Source organism: Macrobrachium nipponense, chromosome 1 (assembly GCF_015104395.2).
Source record: "Macrobrachium nipponense isolate FS-2020 chromosome 1, ASM1510439v2, whole genome shotgun sequence".
In the NCBI taxonomy this organism is placed as follows: Eukaryota; Metazoa; Arthropoda; class Malacostraca; order Decapoda; family Palaemonidae; genus Macrobrachium; species Macrobrachium nipponense.
In genome coordinates, this window is record NC_087200.1 from 189,776,199 (window position 1) to 189,792,830 (window position 16,632).

Consider the following 16,632-nt stretch of genomic DNA (forward strand, 5'->3'; position numbering starts at 1 on the left):
AGATTTTCAGTATTTTTGTATACTCTTAGGGCCGGATCTCTCATATACATAACTATAAAACAACCTTAAATGAAATATATATAGTAACTATAAATATTTCTAACATTTATTCAGGACATTCACTGATTATTATTATTATATATATATATATATATATATATATATATATATATATATATATATATATATATCGAGCTACAATGTCCTTTAATATCTAATTCGCTCTACCTCGGAATTGATATATTTTCATATATGCTTAACGAAGGGGAATTTTTTTCTCGATTAATAGACTTGCCTGGACCAGGGCGCGAACCCATGGATCCTTTCAAATCCAGGAACGTCAGTGAAGCTTTAACCTACTATACCACCGCGAGAGGCTGGTGTAGTAGGTTAAAGTTTCACTGACGTTCCTGGATTTGAAAGGATCCATGGGTTCGCGCCCTGGTCCAGGCAAGTCTATTATCGAGAAAAAAATTCCCCTTCGGTTAAGCATATATGAAAATATATTAATTCCGAGGTAGAGCGAATTAGATATTAAAGGACATTGTAGCTCGATATATGTATATGAATCACGGAAATGTGATATGACTTATATATGTAATAATTACATATAGTAGATTTACAAGATCTGTAAATATAAACCCATGACCTGAGGTCATGGCATTAGGAGGGTTCTACGTGACCAAAGCAGACCTAGATTACGCTATGCGCTGTCTGCAGTAGCCTGATCTAGCTCAAAGCTTTGTCAACATTTTATGCTTATGATAACTTTGCACAACAACTTCCATGGGAAGCGGTTGACCTGTTAACCTACGCCGGAAACTTGTAACTTCCGAGCCGGCGGACTACGTATGTTTTTTATATGAATTGCTGAGATAGCTAATGTTCCGCTATCGACGCGATGCTTTAGAATGGCAGTTCCACGCCAACCATCAAACATATCGGTCTTCCGACCGAGCTGCATCTCCTAGTATGGAGTTACAGAATAAAGTTGTTATCTTGTTCAACTTGCCTGTTTGAATCATCTCCTTTAGTCAAGAAAGAACCACTCTACTAAGATATCCAAGGGAGATGAGAGGAACCAAAAATACTTACGAATGACAGTCGTAAGGAGAACACAAAAAGTCTATCGCCAAGCGATAAGACTTAGATGTGGTGGCAGCGTATAACGAAGAACATAATTAACAAGACCCATATCAGCCGACCGAAGGTCTACAAGAACTAACTTCCACCTTCAGCATCAAACTAAACAGAGGAAACGGGATCTTCAATCAACGCAACAGTTTATGAAGACGCAACTATGTCCTTCATCGAGAGGAATACAAGCATTTAACACCGACGTTTGAGCAACTGTTGTCACGTATCTTCGAGAATCTACACCGGACGAGAGCAGCATCGAACATCAACGGAAAAAAGAAAACAAACACAGGGAACATCACCCGATCACGAGCAAGGACGCAGAGTGTACAGCTAGACGCAGTAGTGCAAGGACGGAGGCTGTGACGTCATCAATCTTGGGACTTCCCCACGATCGTTACACCGAGAGAAGACCGTGACGTCATCACGACTTCCGACGCGAGACTTCGACAGGAACTGAGACGTCATCCCATGTCAACAATCCTTCGCAATATATCTGGAGCTAAGTACCATTTTTATCTATTCAGGTCTTTTCCTCAGTGAAGTGTTGTTCATCAAGAGTCGATCATCCAGTATTCTGGGGGTGAGTTGTTCGCCATATTAATCTTCCTTCATTACAGAATCAATCTTCAACTACGAGTTCTCGCCCGCAGATTAATTTTTTTTCTCTTCTCGTTGTCATTAACCGTTTCTTGCAGGAATTCTCCGTATAATATTTTTATCATATTATCTGTATTTTTTGTATCTTTTGGGGGATTTTTTTTCCTATTATTATAACACACTTATACAGTACATTGCTTATGCGTTTACGTAGTGGTCGAGTGTACTCTTATAGGTATTTTGATAGGATTGCAAGGAATAGAAGTGATAAGAAAAAAGTGAAAGTCGAAATGGCAACTACTCCGACTGGCAACCCCAATGTGGTGACTCTCGTTAGCGCGAGGTCAGCGATTGTCCCTTTCAAGGTCGGGTCAATGGGTTTCCTGCCTCAAATGTTGAGGCATGGATCTCATCTGTAGAACGCTCATTTAAATGCAAAAAGCATCACAGACCCAGCAGTACAATTACAGGAGGCCAAGAGCTTCATTGACTTTGTAAAAGGTGACGCAAGTGCGTATCTAAGGGGGGTTTCTTTCCAAGAGGCGCTTACATGGGACGAGTTCAAAATTAGATTACGTGCCGTGTATGGAGGAGAAGAGGCTTTAGATGTAGTATTGGCATTGAGAAATATCCTTAACCAAGCCTCCATGACTCAGCTCAATGTTGTCGAGCGGGCGGCGCTAATTGCCGACCGGCTAAATGAAATATCAGGATAGTTTAAGTAACTCCGGGGGTGGGTGGGTGCGGGTGATAAAATCAAAGTGAAAGATTTTATCCGTTTGATCTACCTGAACGTCTATCACTGCAATGTTGCCTGAAGCGTTAGTACGGTGTTTTGATAAAAAATTGCAGCCCGACAGTACGGAATTAGATGTGTATAAACAAATCAAAAAACACATGTCTAAATGTACCGACCTAGATCCTTCGCTCATTCAAGTTTTTGCAAAAAATGAGAAACAAGCCACAACAAGTAAATGTGTACATAATAATAATCAGGTTGCAGGGATGGTTTGTTATAACTGTAAACGACCAGGTCACATGATTTCAGACTGTCGGACGCGTTTTGTTTCAAACACAATAGTTCAACTCTTCATATAACCGTTGCTACTCGAGAATCAACAGCAGAATGCTACAAACACGCAACCAGTTGCCAGTGCAAATAAAAAGAAGGGTCCTCAGTACTATAAGAAGAAACAACCAAACGGAAATTCTGTACAACAGCAGAAACAAAACAAATCGTGCTTCAGGTACCTCTGTTCCTGGGCCGTCTAGCCAGAAAACTCGCAAGGGCAAGCGAATTTCAGGGTGTGATAAACAAAACAAATACCACGTAGTTCACTCCAAGGGGGGAGAGGGCGATGTTGGGTCATCAATATCAACATCTTTTGTATCAAATAATCAGTTTAATCATTTATCAGATCATTGTGAGACAATTGATTTTCCTATGAAACACACGGCCGAATCAAAAAAATCTGTGCAGGTTCCCGTAGATTTGCAACAAATTCATGCAATTATTAGTCAGACGAGTTGCGACCAACCTTACATGCAGTAAATTGGACCATAAGTCATTCACTTTGTTCTTTGATTCTGGTAGTCCACGTAACATCATGGATTTAAGAAAATCATCATTTACTCTTTCAAATTTCCCTATAGAAAAGTCCGGAATAAGGCTCTCAGGCATTGGGAATAATGAATTAAATGTTTGTGGGCGTAACTCATGTACAGTACAAGGTCGGTAAGCGCACGTTTGCTGATACCTTTGTCGTTGTAAAAAACATTAATATGTATCCCGCAGTAATTATCGGATACCCGTCTATGGGCACTCAAAATATTATCTTAGCACCTGCAAAAACGGCGTGTATATCAAAGGGAAATTCTATAGGTCTTCTAATACCTAAAATCAGTTTTAGATAATAAAGAGACAGACAGAGTTGTCACTTACATTACGGAACCAATCACCTGTCTCATGAACCAAGAAATAATACAGGCAAACCAACAGAACTCTCGCTCACCCGTAATATCAGCTTGCACGCAAACTCTCGAGCCTAACGTAAACTTCAAATATATTAGTGCGTGTAAAGAGAACCTTGCCAGGATCTGAAACATTAATCCTTTCCGAAACTCTGAAAACACACGGATTATCCGTCACACAAGCCATTTATACCGTCGGCTCACAACAACAATGTAACATCGAAGTCTGTAATCATTGAATACCACTTTAGTAATCCACAAAAATCAACATATCTTGGATGCCGAAGTCTATAACATCGCATTCTTACCGTAGCTGAGATAAATCACGCTCAATCAGTTGCGGATGAACCCCTTTTGCATCTATAAAGAACAAAATCCAACTTAAGGACATTCAAGAAGAAGAAAATTCAGCAGAAAAATTTTGAATCTTTTAACTAAAATATCATTGATGTTTTCTTTTTCCACCACGGACTGGAACCTTAGGAAAAACGGATGTCATCGAGCATCAAATAAGGCTCAAGGACAAACAGAAAGTAATCTATGTACCTTCGTACCGACTTCCTATGAAATTTCAGAATGAGATAACAGAGGAAGTAGGTAAAATGTTAAAAGAAGGAGTCATTAGGAAATCAAATAGCCCTTATAATTTTCCGTTAATAGTAGTACCGAAAAAAAGATCGAACTTGGCGGATATGCGTAGATTTTCGTCGTTTAAAAATGAAGAAACAATCCCTGACAAGATTCCAGTACCATGTACGCGATGATATCCTATCCTTACTAGGCCAGAATAAATATTTCACAAGCCTAGACTTACTAAAAGGATTTCATCAGATTCCGTTGGAACAAGAGAGTATCCCATACACTGCCTTCAGCACAGCCAGGGGACATTATGAATTTTTGCGTATGCCTTTTGGTTTACGTTGTGCTCCTATAACTTTTACCCGTATGGTAAACATCGTGTTTGGAGACTTGTTGGGAGATATCCTACATGCCTACATGGCGACCCCACCTAGTAATCTTTTTCCAACAAACTTAGAAGAACATTTACGTAAATTGGAGTTAGTGCTACAAAGATTAAGGCAGCATAATTTAAGGGTAAAGATAAGTAAGTGTGAATTTTTTAAAACAGAAACTAGTCTATCTAGGTTTCACGGTTTCTAGTGAAGGTCTTAAAGTCGTCCATGATAAGGTGTCGGCTATCCGTAACTTTCCGATACCTACTAACGTCAAGGGAATACAGCAATTTTTAGGATGTAGCGGCTACTATCGCCGCTTCATACGCAACTACTCAATCATAGCCGCTCCCCTAACCGATCTTATAAAAAAGGGCATAGATTTCGTATGGTCTGAAATTCATCAACAGGCGTTCGATAAATTGAAAGATGAACTGTGTAGTTCTCCTATCTTGAAATTCCTGACTTCGGTAAGGAATTTTTCATAGCAACAGACGCCTCAGACCTAGGAGAGGTGGGGTATTGCTTCAACAATATGATAAACAGTTTTTCCCTATAGCTTTTTATTCACGTAAACTGAGACCTTCCGAAAGTAAAATATGCAGTAATAGACAAGGAAGGGCTCGCTATTGGTTAATTCACTCGTGCCTTTTAAATTCATAATATACGGTTATCCCGTCAAAGTTCTCAACTGATCATAAGCCCCTAACCGACTTCTTTAAAGGCTTTAGTCACAGCCCCAAGCGAACTCGGTGGCACATGATCATTCAGGACTTTGGCGCGAGGATCGGGTATTTACCTGGGGAAAGCAAAATATCAATTGCTGACGCATTATCACGCAACCCCTCTTCCTCTTGTACCGAGCCATTAGCTGAATTAATAGATATCTCAACCTCCACGCCCGTTGTTAAAACTATATCTGAACAGAAGATCTGGGCTGGAGTGCTGAACTATTACAGACGGAACAAAGAAAAGATCCGCAAATAGAAAAAATCATCATTGCGTTAAACGGAAATCCGAAGGAAAGGAATACCTAAAGTATAAGCAGCAGAATTATATCCTACAGGACAAATATCCTGTGTAGATCTGTGACGAGGAAAACCCGCAACACACCGCAGTGAATAACAACCAGGTGGTGGTGCCTATCTCACTCATACCCACTGTTTTAAAGTGGTTGCATGAAAATCCACTGCACGGACACCCGGGTTATACCTTGATGTCACAGAAATAAAGCCAAATCCTTATTTTATTGGCATACGATGCTTACAGATATAAAAAAAGCACATAGCAAAATTTCGGTCGCACTTGTCAAGAATACAAAGGGCACACGAAGACACCTGTCAGCCTAGGGGCTTACCCCGTGCCAAATCAACCCTTGAAAGAGTACATTTAGATTTATTAACCGGATTTTACGAGTCAGACAGAGGAAATAAGCACCTCCTAGTAATTATAGACGCTTTGACTCGATATACAGAACTTAGCGCTTAAAACAAAAAACCGCGGTCGAGTGCGCTAGGAAGTTTTAACGAGTGCTACATTTGTAAAACATGGAAATTCCACACATCATTATCTCAGACTCGGGCGGGGAGTTCATAATCATTCCTTCAACTACGTGTTGCGCATTCCTTTTTATAAAGACAATCAATACCATGATCATCCCAGAAGAGTCTAATGGGCTAGTGGAAAGGGGCAAAATCGTTAAGGGTTTTAAGCATTTGTTTTAAGGGTCACCCTAGGGGGGGCAGACCCCAAACTGGGACATCGCCATACCTGCGGTACTAAGCACACTTAATCACTCGTATCATGTGTCTATTAAAATGACAACCGCACGAGGCACTGTACGGTATCCCGGCCGAACGCCTTTCCCAACATCTTAAAGCCCTACAACAATAATTTATCAAATCCTCTAAAGGATGTTATGGATGCAAGCATAAGTCGATATATATATAATTCGTAAGAATCTAGAAGAAGCACAAAAATAATAATGAAAAAAAATCATGATAAAATAGCTAAGCCAACTAGAACATATGCCGTGGGCGATCAGGTATACCTACAAGATACGTACGTAAAGGTTTAAATTATAAATGACACCTAAGTTTGAAGGCCCGTTTAACATTTTAGAAAATTTAACGGCCAATAGAGTTAGGGTTCAAAATGTATCCAAACCCACTGATGTGAGAATAGTCCCATTGGCACATATCAGAATCTAAAGAAAGGTAGATGGAGTGAGGGAAAAAAATGGTTGTATTTATGAAACTTGTATAATAATTTATATATATATCTATTAATCATATTGTATGTAAACCTATTCTTTTACGCGAATTATTACTATGTTTTACTCATTGCAGGTTTCAAAAATGAATCTGTTATTGTTAGAGTGATATTGTGTATTCAGACATCTTTGTTGTATGGAAAGAGCGCTAGGACGAAAGAAATAGAATTTAATCATGGCTCGATTATCGAGAGAATAGATGATGTATTCATCGTTGGGCAAGTAATATTGTTATAGAAGTAAGATATGCATGCTATTTTCTTGCCTGAAGATGACGTCCTTAACTTAAAAGAATGACCTGATGAGGTTTGTGGTATTTCCCTTAAGGAAATGCACGAACGTAATTTTCATGCTAACTCAGAGATTTCGCTAGCTCAAACACTAAGCGTCGCGGAAAGTTGTTTGTCTATGACATACAAAATAAAAAAAAACCGACCGAGGCAGAAGAACTCGCTCGTGACCTGCTGATGTGGTCTGTGCGGCACAATACTCTTGAACGCCGCAACCCGCTTATTCTGGCTGGACTACAAACATCTTAGGATCAGTTGCGAATCTAGGCTTAGAATCTCAAATCGCCTTAAGATAAATAATCAAAACAAAAGAATTGAGTTTTTTTGCCAAACACAAAACACGAATTGGCTTTATCTGAACTTCGCAGCCAGTATTATCTTCGATCAATCAAATAATGAGTATCGTTAATGAACATTCAAATAATATCGATCAGGTCATGGAAGTTCAACATTTGCTGGCTACGTTAGCTTACTATAGTTCGAAAATAGATCATATCCGTGTGAAAATATCACATTTTATTGAAAAGTCAAAAGATTACGTAGAAGCAATTACGTTAGCAACAAATGGTGTGTTTATCTCCTCACCTCATGCCTATTAAAAAGATCTGACGTTAACTTTGGAAAACGGACGGGAGAAGCTAGGATTATTCCTTTATTAGACGCCCATAAAGTAGAGTTCTATTTATAGCTAATATCAGTCAGCGTCGAAAATTATAGGATTATGATCACAATTCCTTTTGATTCTTCCGATGCTTGGCAATCATACAAAATAGCACCGTTTCCTACTTCATGACGAATAACTCAAATCCAGTAATATCCAATTTAACGGGGCATGTACTGATTCTTTGATAAGAAATCATTTACAATCATTAAAGACTTAGATAAACTCCTTCACTGTTCAGAAGCCATGAATAATAAAATTTGTACAGCTGACTCTTTTGAATTCTATCCTATATCAACGGATTCATGTGAGTTAGACATAGTGCTAAACGGCTCTCTCTCTCATACAAGCGAAGGTTGTCTGGGGAAACTTTATCCCTTTTACGGTAATAAATTCAATTACAGGATGAATAATGGTTCCTGGATCCGTTATGATAAGGCCGGATTCGACGTCGTGTGTCCGGACAGTACCACCGCCCATGCCCCTATCTTCGTAGCAGCCGATGGTTGTACGGGGACATCTACAAACTACACCGTCAGAGAGGGGTCAACACGATAATACGTGAGAAGGCGTATTTCGCGAACTACACGTGGGCTTCCACAATCATCCCGTCACTACCTCTCCCATACAACGCGCGAGTAGCTCATCGTTTGACGCAACTGGCTGAGATGACCCACGCGTCACCGACTTATGCAGGTGGAGAAAATCTTCGCTACTACATTCTGCTAGCCGTGTTCAGCGTGACGGCCATATTGGTTATCGCCGTCAACATCTTTGCTTGGCGTAGGCTGAGGCGTACAGAAGGATCTCCAAGGGAACGTATTGGCCCGTCTAGATGACGTATCCCGTTTAAACTCAAGTCGTTTGAGTTTTTAGGGCCGCCTGAACCTGGCCACTTCAGTTCGTGCCTAGGGAATTGTCTGGAATTGTGTTGTGTGTGAAAAAGCGGTCCGTATTGCTGGCAAAAATGTAGGACAAGAAAGACTCACGCCTTTGCATTTGAACAGTTAAAGTATCTCCAGGGCGCCTAATAAAAAGCATTATAGCCCAATATTATACATTAATATATTCCTAAAGGTAGTTTCGGGTGCACCTAATAAAATATATCAGCCCTATTTATTGCTTTTCTGCAGATTTCATAGTTATACTATTATACCATTGTACAATTATATTTATCTGTCAAAAGAGTGTCAAGTACTCTTTAACAATTATCCATGATCATGCTATAATCATTATTTAGTAACCATTATTCTTAATCAGGTTACCTGTTATCATATTAATCATGTATACATGTTAATCTTTTGATTTTTACCTTTTTATTGTTTTGGGTACCTAATCATTATTTTATTACCAAACATGATCTATATTTTCCATGCATTTATCTTTGTTTATAAATATGTCAACAGGATAAGGGATAGTAACAGAACCTTTTTCTGCATTTAATCACTTATTATGTTATACCTAGACGTATGTTACGAGCACGCTCCTATGAACAATGTTTAAAGTAATTTTTTTTTTTTTTTCAAGGCTTGAATAGGTAGCAGTCCGAGCCTAATGTAATAATTACATATAGTAGATTTACAAGATCTGTAAATATAAACCCATGACCTGAGGTCATGGCATTAGGAGGGTTCTACGTGACCAAAAGCAGACCTAGATTACGCTATGCGCTGTCTGCAGTAGCCTGATCTAGCTCAAAGCTTTGTCAACATTATGCTTATGATAACTTTGCACAACAACTTCCATGGGAAGCGGTTGACCTGTTAACCTACGCCGGAAACTTGTAACTTCCGAGCCGGCGGACTACGTATGTTTTTTATATAAATTGCTGAGATAGCTAATGTTCCGCTATCGACGCGATGCTTTAGAATGGCAGTTCCACGCCAACCATCAAACATATCGGTCTTCCGACCGAGCTGCATCTCCTAGTATGGAGTTACAGAATAAAGTTGTTATCTTGTTCAACTTGCCTGTTTGAATCATCTCCTTTAGTCAAGAAAGAACCACTCTACTAAAGATATCCAAGGGAGATGAGAGGAACCAAAAATACTTACGAATGACAGTCGTAAGGAGAACACAAAAAGTCTATCGCCAAGCGATAAGACTTAGATATATATATATATATATATATATATATATATATATATATATATATATATATATATATGTGTGTGTGTGTGTGTGTGTGTGTGTGTGTTACTTAGCTGCAATCAATACAATTTATTAGAATGTTCTGAAGTATGATAAATAAAGTTTTTATCTTTTCTAAGTAAAACTTGCATTTTAGGTTTTCAGTGTTCTTGATTTACTTTGAGAATGTTATACATAGATGAATATGGATACAACTCACAAACAAATATGTTGCCTCTCTCTCTTATTATATATTGCTCATAAATATACCCGGGGTTGTTATTAGTTTTAGTTCTTATCTTTTATGATAATATGACGGTCATAATTGTAATTTTGCCAATAAAAGTGCATAGAAATTTTGGAATAGGCATCCATAGCTCCAAAAAAGCTACTGCATGCTCGATCTCAATAAATATACGTAAATATTTTACAACAAATATACTCAGAATTTGTTACTGATTTTAGTTCTTATTTGTTTTTGATTTTTATTGTGAGCTAGCTGTAATTATAATTTTACAGAATAACATAAAATTATTTATTAGAAAAAAAAAAACACTTATAACTTGGTAAAATTTACGCAAGGGAATGTAAATAGTCATTTTCAACTTCTCGTGGAAGGTAGGGAGAAATCTTTGGAATTGTTTTCTTACACCATATGCATATTATCTTCCTCTTTCCATTGATGTGTCTTAATTGGCCGACCTCAAGGGTTCATTATCAGATGTTATACGAAAGGTATTTCATGTTAAATACGTATTATTTCTGTACAAAAGAAATGGTATGCGAAAGGTGATTCATATTAATACGTTTTTAAACAAGCAGACTAAATAAAGACAGTTTAATCATCGTTAACATTAGATACCTGTTTGCTAGTATGACAAAGACTCTCCACTGTACGACTTGACCTACTCAGTCGGTAATTAAAGATGCGCTCATGTTCGTGCTGTCAGATTTCGTGCAGGGTACGGTTTCATTATAGGGCGAGACCCGCTCAACAATTTCATGGATAAACTCCTCTGTAATCCTGGTAGAGTTCCGGTACAGTCCTGGAGTTTAAATTGCCAATTCTTTCATCAAGTTGTCGTATTAACCTTTCTTCTTCGTATTAACCTTTCTTCTCTCTTCTTTGTAAGAAGCATCACATCCAGCGTCTCCTGCTTCGTTTCTTTTGTTTCTTGCGGTTTCGTTCCTGCCGTATTTTCATTACTCATAACATCAAGATGGAAAAATAATGATCTACCCTGGCCAGTGCAAGTTCAAGATCATCATTTAAAGTCTTATATCATGTCCAGATATTGCTCAGCCTTTACAACTTCCTGTTCGTCAATCTTGTGTCTCTGTCACTGGGCAGCTTGTACCATACCTCTGGCCCCAGCTGCAGATATTTTTACATTGTTCCATTCTAGGATAATATGAGTTTATTCTATAAAACAATCAGCCTTTTCCTATTTAATTTTGGTACCAAAATAATTCGTGAAATTTTGACAATTATTTTGGCCAAAAAAACATAACCTTTTTTTTATCTCTTTTTTTTATTTTGACCTCTATGGGTCCGACACCTTTTCTGGCAGTCACATATTATAAATAGTACTTTTAGGAAGGATTCCCTCAATTTTTGTGTGTATATGGCGTATTTTGTATTTTTTGTAAATATTTTCGTAAATTATTGTTTGAGACAGAGACAGAGAGAGAGAGAGAGAGAGAGAATAACATTTCTGCTATAACAGTAAATTACATCTTAGTGCAGATCTTTTTACATAATTCTGTTCTAGGATAATATGAGTTTATTCTATAAAAAAAAAAAATTAGCCACTTCCTATTTCATTTAGGTACCCAAAAAGTTTGTGAAATTTTGGCTTTTTTCTTTTTGGCCAAAAAAAAACACTTTTTTTTTCTCGTTTTAGATTTTGACCTCTATGCGTCCGACACCTTTTCTGGCAATCACATATTGTAAATAATAGTTATAGGAAGGATTCCCTCAATTGTTTTGTGTATATAGCGTGTTTTGTATTTTTTGTAAATATTTTCGTAAATTATTTTTTATATACTTATTTTTTAAATATATTTGTAATAAATATTTAATTTGTAGATGGGTATGATTTTTCTTCTCAGTAGTGTTTGGCAATGGTAAAATTGATTTTAGAAATTAAAATGTGCAGCATAGCTGCAGTTTTTGAATTTTCACAAATTTTTCTGGGCACTTGGGTCGAGCTCAACCCCACAAACATTTAAAGGGGCACCAAAATAGCGATACCTGTCATGTTTCTCCCTACAGTGAGAATATAACACAATTTCTTACCTAGTAGCAAAATATTTTCTGTTAAGTATGATATTAAGCAAGTAGTGGTCGTAGGCAAAAAACTGTAGTTCTTTATTAAGGTACCAGCTTACAGACAATATTATTTTGTTTCCTTGCTGCCAATGGAGTTAAACAAAGGGTAAGTTCAATGCTATATGTGTTCCTTGTTTGTTTAATGTGTTTTTGGCACAATCAAATTAAAGACTGTTTTCAGCACTGTTAACCATACAAGGATGAAGGTGGCAATGAATAGTGTTAATCTTCATTTCCATTTCAGTGAAATAATTTAGATGGATTTTTATTATTCATTTTATATTCATCATTATTGAAGTCCTTTACTTTTACATTCTCTTTCAGCGTTGTTGCTATCATATTCCAACATTTCATTCTTGTGTCTTCTTAATAATTACCGTTACAATACAAACTATACTTTCATGCCCAGTGTACCCCCCTTTAATTATCAATCACATATACAAATATGAGAAAACAGAATGAAAAAAGGTTAAATTTATTAAGAGGCAGTTCAAAGAATTAAGTCGTCCGATGTACCCGAAACAAGGATATCAGGGTATTAGTTGTAGTGTGCCAAGACTGGTCCTCACTGGCTGACGATCCACTGAGGCGAAGAACAAGAGAAGACAGTTGGCAGTGGAAATCCTAGCCTTCTGAACCCGAGCAGAATGAACCTCAGGCGAACTTTCCCTGGATTTTTTATTTGAGCAATGATCTCTTCTATTTTCCATTCCAATAACTCCCTTTTCTTTTCTTTGTCGTTTTCGTTTAACTTTCTTTTTTTTATTTACGGATGTGGGCTTCCATCCTAAATCACAACATAGTCGACTTTGGTGAGTAGCATCCACAGACTAAAAAGGGATGGTTTGCAACCCCATCCCAAAGGAATCTGCTGAAAAATCGGAAGGCTAATGTCTGTCATCTGTAGCCATCCCTAGATAATTGAATTCACGTATGTAAGTATATGTATGTGTATATATACATATATTTATACATCTATTATATATAACGTAAAATCAACAGAAAACAAGTAAAGAATACGCTGAAGGTTCTTTGGCGTGATCAAGTTTTCTGTGCAGTGTATAATGCTGTATGAAACTCTTAGCCACGGCCCATGAAACTATCAGCCACAGCCCAGAGGTAGCCTGTGTTGTTGGCACCCATAGTGGTGCCAGATGCACGATCATGGCTAACCTTCACATTGAATAAAATACAAACTACTGAGTCTAGAGGGTTGCAATTTGGTATGCTTGATGATTGGAGGGTGGAAGATCAACGCACTAATTTGCAGCCCTCTAGTCTCAGTAGTTTTTATGATCTGAGGGCGGACAGAAAAAGTGCGGATGGACAGACAAAGCCATCTCAATAGTTTGCGTTTACAGAAAACTAAAAATAATGTCTATTATTTTCGAAGCTCTCGCTAGTAACTAATTTGTATGTATCAATAAATTGTTAGCAAATGGTTATCAAGGGCTCGGTCAGTTTTCATAGCGCAGGCCTGAATGTAGATGTTATCTTTAACGCTGTCTCAGTAACTACCAACGGTGTTAGATTTGGAAGGAATGGTAAGGAGCTGCATTGTAATGGCGGTCTTCATCTTGTCACACCAATGGAATTTTAGGTTCATTTCAGTAGCAGATGATCTGCAAAAGATTAATTTCACCTTATTTTTCAATTCATCGCTTTTATTATTATTATTATTATTATTATTATTATTATTATTATTATTATTATTATTATTATTATTATTATTATTATTCTAAATGGATAGTTATATTGATTTACTTCTCACAATAGATATTGGCGTCAGTGATCTTTGAAGTCGCGAATCCCGAGAGCTTATGCTCTCGGGAATCGCGACTATAAATCAATCATTCATTAAATAACTGCTTTCTTTTTATTCTTCAGCCCGGACACTTGAGCTACTATCTCAGGTAATAACCTTCATTCAAATGATATTAAAAAAAAAACATTCCCCTTTTCAAAACCATCATCTTCAGTTAATTTAATAATGCGGAAGGCCTTTTCGCTATGTAGTAGGTACACCAAAAAATCTTTTTTCGTGCGGTACCAAACTAACTCATTCGTTCCATTGCCCTAAAGCCGATAAAACTCCATTTTCCACTTTCCAAGATTTGATATTTTTCTCACTGAGCTCGTGGGCTTTTCCTTTATAGTGGTTAAGGTTTATTACGTTATCTTGAAGTCTCCATTATTATTATTGTATTTTCAAAACAGCGATCTCCTATATCAAACATACTACTACATAACAGAATCTACTTCGATCTCTTGCTGTAGACTTCTTGTGTTTCCATGTGCAAAGCGGTTCAGTTTGCCATTTTACAGGTCTGTGTGGTGGTTACGAGCGCTCCTATAATTATTATTTGAGTATGTGTATGATGACTTACTTGGCAAACGCCTTGATCTATTGAAGTACCCTCTGAGTAAGCAACTGTATATATATATATATATATATATATATATATATATATATTATATATATATATGTATATGTATATATATATATATATATATATATATATATATATGAAATAACTTGATCACGAAGTATATAAAACGTGATGCTATGTATAAACTAAAGGTTTTTTTGCCACAAAGGAAAAAATAAAAAAGCGAGGATAGCCAAAAGAAAAGGTCCGAACAGGACCGAAAGTACTTGGCTATCTCGCTTTTTCATTTTTTCCTTAGTGGCAAAAAAACTGTTATATATATATATATATATATATATATATATATATATATATATATATATATATATATATATATATATAAATATATAGTAAATAAAGGTTGTTGCCACGGAGGAAAATATGAAAGGCGAGAAAGCCAAGAACTTTCGGTCTAGCACGACCCTTTACTCATGCACAACTGATCATACAAAGGAAAAACATAGTAAAAGTAGGCTTAATATCCAAATTGACATTACAAGATTAGCAATAAGGTCGATTTCCCTCTACAGAAACGAGGAAACGCCTGAGGGCAAGATTAGCGATTTTTAGGCAGCCACACCTTCGAGGAGCACACATGTGGTCAACAGATGATTCATCCAGAAAACAATGCATTTTGAAAAAACAAGAAGGCATATACGGCTTACTACCATGAAATTTACAAAAAATGTTCCCAAAAAATGAATGAAAAGACGAAAAATGGATATAAATATATCGAGCAAGAGTGAGAGAGACAGAGAGAGAGAGAGAGAGAGAGAGAGAGAGAGAGAGAGAGAGAGAGAAGGAGAGAAAGAGAGAGAGAGAGAGAGAGAGAGAGAGAAGGAGAGAAAGAGAGAGAGAGAGATAATAACTACATACATGTGGGACTAATTAATTAGTAGTTCATTTATTTCAAGGTCCTTCATAAACATTTTACAAATATATGGGTCCAAATGGTACAATTCCAGACTAAGATTTAATTTGTTTTTATTAGTTATTTGTATAATTGCTTATTCCAGTAAATTTCTCGAAAAATAATCATCAGATCTCGCAATTACAGAGTTATCGCCCCAACTCAGATGGATAACCAGTGCATTTGAAGTCTGGGCTGTTCTAACTGAATACATATGCTGCTTAATACGTACACATAAATTTTTACTTGACTGACCAACGTAAAAAGATGGGCAATCCTTACAAGGAATTTTGTAAATGATGTTGTTATTTGTTGCGTAACTATTCTTAATTAGCAAATCTTTAATGCTATTGTTATAAGAGAACACTACATTAACATTAAATGATTTAAATATTGATTTTATGGTTTCAAATACACGAAAGTAAGGCAAGCTAAGTACATTTTTATGGGTTTCTTTTTCATTACTAGAAACACTGTAAAACTTTTTGTGAGCTCTTTGATAACATAAATCAATTATATGAGGTGGGTAGCAGAGATCGTTTCCTATCTTTTTTATGTATTCTATTTCTTGGTCAAGATATTATGGCCTCATGATATGCAAAGCACGTAAGAACATAGAAGAAAAAATTGAGATTTTAATATTAGGAATAATAAATGTACATATGTTAAATTATTAGTGGGTTTTCTATAAATGCTGAATTTTACATTGGAAAGATTCTTTATGTATTAATACATCTACGAAAGGGATGACATTGTTATTTTCAATTTCAACAGTGAATTTTATGGATGGCACTAAATTATCCAATTTAGACAGTAAATCATTTACATCGATACCAACAGGTAAGACTACTAAGATGTCATCTACATATCTGTACCATTTTAAGGGGACAAGTGTGATATTTGGGAAGTGTTGTCTTTCAAAAAATTCCATATATAAGTTTGAAAGG

The 16,632-nt window shown here is 36.7% G+C and overlaps 1 protein-coding gene across 1 annotated transcript in view; it reads right to left on the minus strand.

The window, feature by feature from the left end:
* Positions 1–16,632, minus strand: part of LOC135219943 (farnesyl pyrophosphate synthase-like) — a 375,303-nt gene that overhangs the window by 88,202 nt on the left and 270,469 nt on the right. The window lies entirely within an intron of this gene.